Source organism: Sinohyriopsis cumingii, chromosome 12 (genome assembly GCF_028554795.1).
Source record: "Sinohyriopsis cumingii isolate HCF-2022 chromosome 12, ASM2855479v2, whole genome shotgun sequence".
Classification (NCBI taxonomy): Eukaryota; Metazoa; Mollusca; class Bivalvia; order Unionida; family Unionidae; genus Sinohyriopsis; species Sinohyriopsis cumingii.
In genome coordinates, this window is record NC_142972.1 from 56865870 (window position 1) to 56877768 (window position 11899).

General features: G+C 35.9%; 1 protein-coding gene and 1 long non-coding RNA gene across 9 annotated transcripts in view; one reads left to right on the forward strand and one right to left on the reverse strand.

The window, feature by feature from the left end:
- LOC149786509 (putative inhibitor of apoptosis) overlaps positions 1–4706 on the reverse strand; it is a 120655-nt gene extending 115949 nt beyond the window's left edge. For 6 of the 8 annotated variants that reach the window (XM_089977016.1, XM_089977015.1, XM_089977012.1 and 3 more), the window contains exon 1: positions 4549–4705. The gene's annotated coding sequence lies outside the window, so the exon portion shown is untranslated. Of the gene's footprint in view, positions 1–4548 lie in introns of all 8 variants that reach the window. The other 2 variants (XM_089977018.1, XM_089977011.1) reach the window with 1 other exon arrangement.
- LOC149786511 (uncharacterized) overlaps positions 1–8592 on the forward strand; it is a 30463-nt gene extending 21871 nt beyond the window's left edge. The window contains exon 3 of the long non-coding RNA XR_016424949.1: positions 8120–8592. This is a non-coding gene — a long non-coding RNA (uncharacterized LOC149786511). The remainder of the gene's footprint in view (positions 1–8119) is intronic.
- The last annotated feature ends 3307 nt before the right edge of the window (positions 8593–11899 follow it).

An 11899-nucleotide genomic window follows, 5' to 3' on the forward strand; every position in this document is an offset into this window, starting at 1 on the left:
ATGTCATGGAAACATTTTATTTTGCGCATGTATATGACAGGTTAATCAGCGTCTCGAACGCATAATCTCTCATAGCTTTACGAGCGCTGTGCTTTTAAAATTTTGCAATGAATGTTTAATTTTTGTCTCCTCTTTTGACTTTGTTTTTTTTTATGTCGTTTTCCCATTTAATCTAATTTCCTGAATCATTTCCTCTTCTCCTTTCAAAGGTTCTCGTGCATGAAGAGCGATTTATACGTTTGAAAGTATCAAACTTGGCTCTCATCACTTGTTGAGTGGTACAAAAAAGTCGGATTGAAAAAGCTGAACCTATTTTAACTACCATTGTAATTATTCCGCACTAGAATAGTATTAGGGCCAGATTCACGTGAAAAAAAGGCTTGTTATTGATACATTTCCTTGTCTTGAATGCGCGATGCATGCTTATCAGTGTGGCTAAAGACAAGTCTGTGAGTCAAGTCCCTAACCTATATCCAGACGGCAGTTCTAACTAGCAGATTGCCTTTATCGGGCTATCCTTCATTAGTACATAGTAGTTCCAAGACCGGCGCCAGATTCGGCCAGACTATCTGGCGCCCTAGGCAAGGTTAGATTCTCGCGCACCCCACCCACCCCGGAAAATATCATTTTCAAAATTTATAAACAATAAAAAAAATAAAAAACGCGCCCCATGAAATCAGCGCCACGGTAGCGCCGGACCTGAGTAGTTCCGATTGGTTAATTGCAAGGATTTATTTCAGAACAGCACGTATATTCCTTTGACAAAAGACAAAACCTTGCGAAGGTCATTACGTTTGTTCCATTGCCATGGCCGCTGTTATATAATAAACAAAAATCTAGTAATCAATAACGATAAGAAGAGGGTTGCAAGGGTAGTATCCCCCGGGTGCTTGACGAAAGGGCTACCATGGGGGGGGGTCCGATTTTTTAAATATATTTTTTTATAATTTTGCAGCTGAAATGCTTTTAGTATTGCACCCTCAAATTTGCCTAACTGGAGCAATTATTCGCAAAACTTATATTTAAGTGGTAGGCTGACAACTAACATAAATACTGGTTTCTGTTGCGAAGCAGGGGCGCCACAAAAGAAATTGCCCCCTGTCGCCTCGAACAATAACGCCGCCACGACTAATACTCCTTTCTATTAACGGAACTGTTTTCCTCTAGTGTTGCCTGTTGTGTCCTTGCCTCCAGAAAACACAACAGGAAAACATTTCCCTCGGGAGAAGGGAATAGTATAATATCATTCGCCATTCAGCTATCGAAGATACTCCGATTAAGTAATATTTTATATATTAAATATAGATGCAGACAACAACTCTTCTTCTTACATTGCTCCTCCATATTCTACAGTACGTAACTATATATGCTCTGCTCCTTTGTAACGTTGATGAGCCTCGTACCGACGTCAAGTTAAATGATTTAGTACATTTCAAATGCTTCAGTTAAACGAATCTATAATTGACAAGGAATTCAAAATAATTGTCCCAAATACTAACCTGTTAAATATAGCAGTACTCATAGCGACAATATATGCTGGTTACTAGCAGTTGTCTTGTGGAATGGCATAATGATATGTTTAAAAACATATCGACACGAAAATTAAAAATCACTCAAAACTGCTATTACTAAGCGTTGAATTCGACAACACAAAGTGAAAGCCAAACTTTGGGGAAGTATATAGTTACAATATCAAAACCAGCTGTCCGTAGTTAAGTTATGAACAATGTGTCAAGTTAGTCTTGGCAACTGAATTACAAAAGAGACTGGCAACATGCCAACTAAATCATCCGCTCCTAACAATACATATAATGTACACAGAAGACCCGCTTAATAATATATTTTGGTATAGGACACAGAGACCGAAAAGTGTCATATAAACATGATTTTGCTATGCTGACACAGAAAGAGATCTTCTCACTAGCATATTTTGGTATTGGACACATAGACTCACCAGTGACATGCACTTGATTTGGCTGTACAGACACAAAGAACTCCACATAATATTATACTTAGGCACAGAACACATAGACACACCGGTTACATGCACTTGTCTTGGCTAAGCTACCTTAAGGTTCTTTTCAGCGCAAATCAACGGGTTACTATATGCACCCAGGCTGGTCATTATAGCGTGTATTTGGGACATGTGACTGATCGAAACATTAACTGTACATTGTAATTAATTAAGAATGGAGTACCTAGATTAAATTATGGTCACTGCTTATAGGTAAAATATTTTCGTTTTAAATCTGTCACTTAGAATAAACAATTTATTATCCTTTTGGTCAATTTCTAAACTTTCGCTAAAATAAAACCACATCCAAGATATTCAAAGCTAATTGTACAAGAGACCATATACACATATGTCTTCATGCGATAGTGGTCATATAATCAAACCATAGTGGTCGAGTATTTAGACCATAGGATCCCATATTAACACCTTAGTGGGCATGATTTCAAATCATATGTGTCATGTATTTAAAACAAAGTGGTCATATATTCAAACCATTATGCTCGTATATTTATACCATTATGGTCGTGTATTTAAACCATAGTGATCATGTATTTAAACTATAATGGTCGTGTATTTAAACCATAATGGTCATGTATTTAAACTATAATGGTCGTGTATTTAAACCATTATGGTCGTGTATTTAAACCAGAAGAGAATGATCATGTATTTAGACCATATGATCCCATATTAACACCTTTGTGGGCATGATTTCAAATCATATATGTCATGTATTTAAAGCAAAGTGGTCATATATTCAAACCATAATAGTCATATATTTAAATCATAATGGTCGTGTATTGAAACCATAATGGTCGTGTATTTAAACCATAGGATCCTATATTAACACCTTAGTGGGCATGATTTCAAATCATATGTGTCATCTATTTAAAACATAGAGGTCATATATTCAAACCATTATGGTCGTGTATTTAAACCATAGGATCCCATATTAACACCTTAGTGGGCATGATTTAAAATCATATGTGTCATGTATTTAAAACAGAGAGGTCATATATTCAATAGTTTTAATTTTGTTATTCCTGTACATGCTATTGTAATGTAACTTTATGTACTGGAATAGGGTTCAGTTCTGACTGAGCTTTTTATATTTTTGACGTAAACAACTTTATACAAACATTGTAGCTAATGCAGACCTAGTTTCTGACCTTGATTCAAAACCAGTAAGAGTTGTAGTAAACAATGTTTTACATTTATTTATTCTTTCTCAGAGTAAGGTTCATAAAGTGAAATCTAGGCCATACTTGGAGTACATGATAAATAACATGTATCAATTTGGTTTTTCCAAAGGATTGACTCTCATCCGGGCATCTCTTTGCGTCGTAGTTAGATGTATCATTGATGTTTTGAGAAAGAATAGTCACTACTTGCCTTAACACTTGAGAAATAAGTGTTTTATGTTGTGACCAGTTTTGGGGCTAATTATTTTTTTTACTTCAAATTATTTGGATTCCAAGAGAATACTTTTCCCTGGAAATACTTGTGTTCTACATTAATTCTTGGACAAGGACAGTTATATAAATTAACACAGAATTCAAACACTGGAATAATATTTTCTGTGATTCAACAAGGAAATGTTGACACATCCGTACGACGCTGACCACAGCATACACCATCACCTTCCATTTTTGATTTCATAGGGATTCTAACTCAGTTTCGTTAGGATCTTTTATTACTAGGACTTCTGTTTTATAATTCTTTGATTAATTTTAGATTTGATTCGTAAATCTGTGAGTTCTTTTTATCATTTTTAAATTGCTTCACTAGGACAGTAAATTATTTATTAAATTTAACAAAGCTTGTTGTCTTCACTCTTTTCTTTTTACTGTTTGAAAGAGCCTAAATACGTAATACATTATTATTATTATTATTATTATTGGAAATAAAGAATGTTAGACAATAATAAAGTGAGGTTGGTAGATAGAAAATATTACAGAACAAATTATACCGCTACCCTTAGTAAGCGGTAATGTGTAGTTTAGGATCGCACGTTTTATTTCAGATACGTTTACACCTGATAGCGAACACCCTACGTTGTACCTGCTTATAGACCAAATGGACTTGTCAGGTCATTTTACGGAGAATTTACATTTTCTATTTTTTTATTTTTCGTTTTACATGCTCTGACCGAATAGCAACGGCACTTCGTTCTAAATAGATATGAATCCAGCACGATATATCCAGATAAATTCGCAATATGAGGACGACGACGATGATTTTGATGATGATCATGATGCAATTGCATGGGTTTCTGACTAAAACCACTTTAGAACCGCAAATGAACGATGCTAACCGTCTAGATATTATGTACACTATTATCTGCACTGATATCTAAAATAGTAAATAAAAGAAAGATATTTAGGGGGTGGGAATATACAGGAATATACACGCACTCTTCTTTCAATCAGCCAAACCTTTTTATCGGCGTATGACGTAAATTATGCCATAAAGGTCCAGCCTCATCCATTAACACACAGCAGGAAGACATCAAAGAAACAAATATAAAATTTGCTTACCTCATCAAGGTAACAATCCGTTACTGTAATTATCCGCTGTTTAGTTCTGTCGCCAGCCTATACAGTGTTGAATCTTTTCAAGCATAATGAGATATTTAGGGTTACGGTTTCCTGCGATACAAATTTTAACACTTGCTTTGATGACCATTCACCTTTATAGTGATCTAAATTCCGTAAACTCTGGAAAACCCATTCATAATTAGGGGAGGTTATTTTGTCAACTATCTCGAGCAACAAATATATTGAGTTATGTCCCTTTCATCGTCTTCATGTCAAAACGAAGAGGCGGTATTGTTCGGAAAACCCATTGGGAACTCCAAACTGTTTGTTCGTTGTGACCCTGGCTTTCCTTTGGTATTTTCATTTTGATGCCTTTCAAAATATTTCCTTTGAGCGAAAAATATGTCACTGAAATTAAATGTTCAATGATCAAATTGTGTACGGCATAGTGACTGCGACACTCGTTACACCGCTCCGGTGGCCTAATGGTTAGAGCGTCTGCCTCGGATGCAGGAGGTCACAGGTTCGATCCCCGGCTGAGTCATATCAAAGGCTTACAAAAATGGTACTAACAGCTGCCTCGCTTGGCGCTCAGCATTAAGAGGTTAGTGTTAGGACTGGTCGGCCTGGTGTCAGGATAATATGACTGGGTGGGATATCATGATACATGTCTCCGGCATAATGCCCCAGTGTTAGACATCACTATAAACTGTCACACTGCAGACACCGTAGCGATATGACTGAAAAATTGTTAAAGCTGCGTTAAAAATCCATATCACACACACATACACGCGAGCGAAACTCATTAATACCCGCAAGAGGTTATTATACAAGAAACGTATGCGGTATTTGTAACGGTCCATAACTTCATTTTATAAAGAGACAGTGAAACAATTTTACAACTGTTTATTAGATTTTAAGAGAATTATTATGGTATCTTTACATTTATCTAGTTACGAAGCTATATGTGGGATTTATTAAAATATAATAACTTACAAATGTTATTTTTAAATGTTATTATGTGATGACGTTTGTTAAATGTAAATAACAGAGCTCGCTAATTATATCCTAAACCTGTAAAACCAATTTGTTTCTCCGCAATGCGACAAATAAGTGAGAATGCGCATGCGACAACCAGTGGCCAATGTAGGCCGGTGTCAGTCTTAGGCAGGAGTTATGAGGAAGGTGGGGTTTTATTAGGGCGTGCACAACACTGGGGCTCTTTGTAAGACCATGGAGGATAGTCAAAACTGGTCATAGCAGGACCATTTAAACAATCCTGGTTACATGTACAGAAGAGTGCGAACACACTGACGTCCCCTTCGTTTGTACGACACAAATGTCTGAAAAACGAACCTGACACATACGACATTTGCACGTATGTACTGCTGTGAAGCTCTTACATCCAACTATATTAGGCATTATATGGGAACATTTGTAACTATCTAAACAGAATTGGTAGTCTACTGTGTGCTTCGTTGTTTTATGTGAAATGTTAACATATCTACACCTCGGCGGATCGATCCGATATTTCAGTGATTAGGTTTTGTGAATTTCATGCAATCAAAATCAAGTTATTTCAAATATGAGCACTGTTTCTCCGTGATCGAGACAAAGGTAAGATTCAACTGGATATGACTCTGTAAATCAGCGATTTCCACTGCCGGTCATTGTTTGCATAAATACATCCTTTTCCTTAAACACACATGCAAAGGATTCTTTCTAGTGATTAGTCAGACTTTCGCTGTTAAACTTACAAAGTATCTTTCTGAGGTAAATTGCCTCCACCACTTTTGGCCGTTGTACAATTCACAGCTGTTACACGCTGTTGGTTAGTTTGCACCACACGTACTAAAGGAGACAACTAGTGAAATCTAATAGTTGTGGCTAGGTTAACATATCGGAATCTTGGCTAGCGAAGATGCCCTTATTGATTTCCATTTGTATTCACTAGTTATTTTAGTTGTCTTCCCTTCTACACAATGATGTGTGGATAAAATCGCGTCTGTTTTGTGCTACATGAATATGATCGAAAGAGGCAATAGGAACTGCAGACAGCTTGCATGATTCTTGGAGCTGGATATTCAATACAAGCATTTACTCAACATATTAAACATTCCTCCTTTATTCTTTCTTTCTATCTTTTGGATTTTGTTATAAAGAAAGAGACCCGCTGTGGCTGCGTGGTCTAAGACTCTCGCCTTTACAGATCATCGACATCTCACCTATGCCTGTATGCTTTCTAGTCTCAGCTCAGCCAACGTGGGTATATTCTTCTCAGTTGTTCGCACAATACTATATCTTGCTTAGATCACGATGACTCAACATAATGTACCCATTCCTCTATACGTGATAGGGGAGCAATTCACACCATGGTAGGATCCGACCATCAGTCAGGTTTAAACGCTGTCAGTGCTTACCTCATTCCCTATCTTATTCATGTCCGCACGAACTTATCAATTGGAAATGCAACATCGACTGTTGAGACCTTACTGGCGACGAAAAAATGAATGAAAAACTTTAGTAATCTTATTAGCAAGATAAAGATCCCTTACTGTGTGGCGGTCTGTAATGATCGTGTATGTAGTAATCCTGTGTGGATGTAGTAATCATGTGCATACGAACAGATTCATGGATTTGTCACATAGCAACAACTGTGTCCATCTCTAGTAAAAACTTTGTTAGAAAATCCAAACTTGTTTTATGCAGTCATATACTAGGCTGGAATGACCGACAAAAATTTGCACTTCTATGCACGAAATGCTTTTGTTATGTAGCGTGATAGCGGTAAAGCTTGTCATGGTCATCACAGTATTACATTGTCCTAAACTAGAACTCAATATAAGTGCGCTCTTATAGTAACGCTGGAATGACAATCAATATTCGAAGCAGAGTTCATTCAATTACCTTAATTAGCCGCAACAGAAGAGACCTACCACTCAAACCTGCAGCATGCAATTCACTCATCTAATTGCTCTGTTCAGTTACATGGACAATATCGTTGCATTAAAAAAGGCAATTTAGATGATATTAATAATTATGGCGGTATAACACTTGAGTACCATAAGTACATTATTTACACGAATAAGTAATAATAAACTTAACGACTGGGCAGAAAAATAGTATGTCTTTATTGAAGCATAAGCAGGATTTAGAAGAAGGAAAAAACACACAAATGCAGATGAAAAGTTTTTAACTTACATGGTCTTGTCTCACATACGATTAATCAAGGTAAGATATTGTCTTGTACGTTTATTTATATCACTGAAGCGTTTCATTACATAGGACATTAATGGATATACATTTTGATTTAAAGGGAAATATTTTATATATAATCACATCTATGTACAATAATGTAAAGTGAAGAGTTCAGTAAGATAATACGATAAGTGATGAATTCTCGTCTATTCATGGTGTCAGGCAAGGTGAATATTTATCACTATTTCTTTATCATTATTTGTAAATAATTTAGAGGAACGGTTTGCCATACTTCGAATTGAAGGTATCGATATTGGTATAGTTCGCGTTTCTATTGATTTATACGCAGATGACATTGTCATTTTTTTTTCAGATTCGTCAGACGGTCTTCAGGCCAGGCTAAATTTTATAAACGATTATTGCGCTTAGGAGAAACTTATGCTATTAATCTCAAAAACTAAAGTTGTGATTTCCAGAAGTGTGATAATTTACCTAAACCTATCTCATTCATTTACTGTAATGATGAACCAAAACTTGTACTTTCTTTTACATATCTTGGACTTATTATGACGTCAAGTGGTTCCTTTTCAAAAGCACAACATGGGCAGAACAAGCTACAATCAAGATATGCTTGCTTAAAAAAGTACCTTAATAAATTAACATCCTTTAAGACAAGCTATGAATCTTTCTGACAGAATTATAAAACACGTCTTAAATTATTGTTAACAAATATGGGTCTTTATCCCTGCTAAATACACTGAAATGGAGGAAATATCCATTTGTTTCTTGATGGATTGGCGACATGTTTTATCGATTGCGCTTTAGTAGTATTTATACATGGCTCATCTTAATAAAATAAAACAAATTCTTCTGAAATGTTTTGATACTGACGTTGTTCTTCAGGTCCTGTACTACTAACTATTTATTCACCAGTTACAGTCTCTGATCTCACTGATATCATTGTCATTGCGGGTAGTATCTCTTCTTTTGAGAACTGAGTTCCTTATCTTCATCAAAATCTGATTCTGATCCCTCGGTTATACTGTTATTCAGGAAAGAATGTGTTGTTTCACCTGGGATATTGTTGCTTTGATTTTTTTTTTATTTTTTATTTTTTGATCACGATTCGATCTTTGTATATGTTTGACTTGTAACTGGCCAGGAGAGAAATTGCGTTGGTTGCTTGTCTTGAAAGGTTGCACATAAGAGAGGAACATACAACAGAAACCTTTTTGTTGTATCCAACCAACCAATATCGGAAATTCCTCACTGATGTCACTGACTTGGACTACCAGGAGTCATGCTAATTGCACCTCTATTCCACTTTCAATCAATTGGAATCGAAAGCTCGAGAGATTAATGCATCGTTGGGAAAGGCACTCAGCCCCCACTTTTTGGCATGACATAGTCAATGCTGACGGTTTCCTTAAAAATAACTTACAACATCAATCCCAGCCACCACCACCCCACCGAAAAAAAGATAGCGCGCATGAACGTAAAGGTTTCCTAGAGCATGTTTACTTCGCCGTTTTGGGGTTATCAAAAGACCCCAAGAAAAGCTTAAATTACAGGAGATTCTGACGGCTTTGCCCCCGGGTCGAATTAGTGGGTTCTAGTTGCATCCTAAAGACCTTATTTAGGTCCCACCTACCTCCAGTTTTTTTTTTACTTTCCACCCAACCAAAACCATAGTCATGGATCCGCCCGTGATCGAGTGTTCATTTTGTTCGTAACAGTCGCATAGATATCCGAGAGTTTCAAGAATAAAATGTTGCATTATGTACGTTATGTGATATGTTGCAATCGTTCAAGTTAACACATATCTTTTCTATTGATCGTGTATCTGTTTATTTAAATCTTTCAAAGTATGCATGCATTGTATTTGTAAATGTATTTTATCCGATGCAGTTTTACAGTGTTTTCGTCAACTTTTATGTCGGCAAAAGGAGAACAAGATATTCACTTTTAACTACTATCTTAGAACGCGGCAATTAAAGTTACACTTTTTTCTGCTTAATTTACAGATAAATAAGTATTGATGTTAATTAGAAATCATATTTTCTGCTTAATTTATATATACATATATACATACATAAATTATGTTTCTGATTAATGTGCATATACATAAATGCCCTATTAATTAGTCATAATGCTATTTGCTTAATGTACATATAGACATGTATGCAACAGAAGATCTTTTTATTGGGCAAACTTACATGTACGCGTGTATATGTGTGCTGCAATGTTGCAGAGCCGGGAGTATGTAATTATTTCAACGTTTCTTATAATGTACACTTTAAAGTCAGATGATGGTTACCTTTAGTAACATTCATTCAACTGCTTGCAAATAAATGGATATATTTATGAAGAAATGTACCTTCATGTTGAAGACGTTTATTCATACCGAGTCGTTTCTGATTTGGTGAACGACAAAGAAGTAAACGTAGAACGAAAATTTGCATAAAGTGAAGCATATGTGTTAACATCGTCTTTGGCTTTCCACGCCTGTATTTGATCCAATTATTCCAAAAAGTTACTGACAACATAATATTACTGCGTGTAATTTTGGTAATGAATTCCGGAACTTTCCGTTGAAGGTATTTAGATAAAACATGTTCTTCGGAACGCTAATTTATTGGATTTTGCACCAATGACTGTGTTGCAATGTCAAATGAGTGTGATAAAGTAGGCTTGTCATCAAACATTGGTAATATATAGTTAAAGTCGTCATGTCTCTCAAATATACCCTTGAATAAATGAAGGTCATCCTGCATTATACCATATATACTCAGGAGTAAATCCAATTATACTCCTCCTTAATAATAAATGCTTAAAAATATCGTACTTATACTTAGTGTGGATGTGAGACAAGAAAGCACCATTCCTCGCTACTAAACTAAAACCAACGCTATGTCTGAATGTGACGTGTTAACATAGACTATCCATTGGTTACACCTGCACTAGATCCAGCTGAAGACATCTTGTCTGGAAATGTACAGGATAGTCTACATGTATTTTTGCTTTGCTTTGAAATTGTAGCGGTGGGCGGAACGAGATTGCGTTAGGCAATTGCTAGAATTGAGTGGCCTTGCATGTCAGTTTGAAACTTGAGCCGTCGTAGAAAATATATGAACGAAGCTACACGCTACATCGATGGTACCGTCATCGCAATGTTTGAGTCCTTTGCCACAGGTATAACCCACAGTCAATCCCTGTTATTGTTCACATTTTCTTCTGCACTATTTGATCATTGCATTATACAGTGGTAGCAAAATTAGTAAGCAACAAAATCAAAAGATAACACTTTCTCGTCATACTCTAAAAACTGAACCATGATAGCATAACTTTGTTTTTGGAAGAGCATTGGTATAATTAATTTTCAAGCTCTTCTTCTTGTACTATTCATCATGTGCATATGGGACTTTGTAACCTTGTTGTACTATTCATCATGTGCATATCTTTTGTAACCTCGTACTGTTTTCATCATGTTCATATGTTTTGTATCCTTGTTTTACTATTCATCATGCTCGTGTGGGTCTTTGTAACCTTGTTGTAATATTCATCATGCTCGTGTGGGGCTTTGTAACCTTGTTGTAATATTCACCATGCTCGTGTGGGGCTTTGTAACCTTGTTGTAATATTCATCATACTCGTGTGGGGCTTTGTAACCTTGTTGTAATATTCATCATGCTCGTGTGGGGCTTTGTAACCTTGTTTTGCTACTCTTCATGCTCATGATGGTCTTTCTAACCTTGTTGTAATATTCAGCATGCTCGTGTGGGGCTTAGTAACCTTGTTGTAATATTCATCATGTTCATCTGGGTCTTTGTAACCTTGTTGTAATATGCATCATGCTCATATTGGGCTTTGTAACCTTGTTTTACTATTCGTCGTGTTTATATCCTTTGTAATCTTGTTGTCATTTTATCCTGTTCATATTCTTTGTAACCTTGTTGTACTATTCATTATGTCCATATCGTTTGTAACCTTGTCACTATTCATTCTGTTCATATCGTTTGTAATCTTGTTACTATTCATCCTGTTAAATGTTTTATAACCTTGTTGTACTATTCCTATTTATATCATGTAACCTTGTTTTGCTATTCATCGTTCTTATATGGGTTTCGTAACCTTGTATTAGGCATTATTTTCA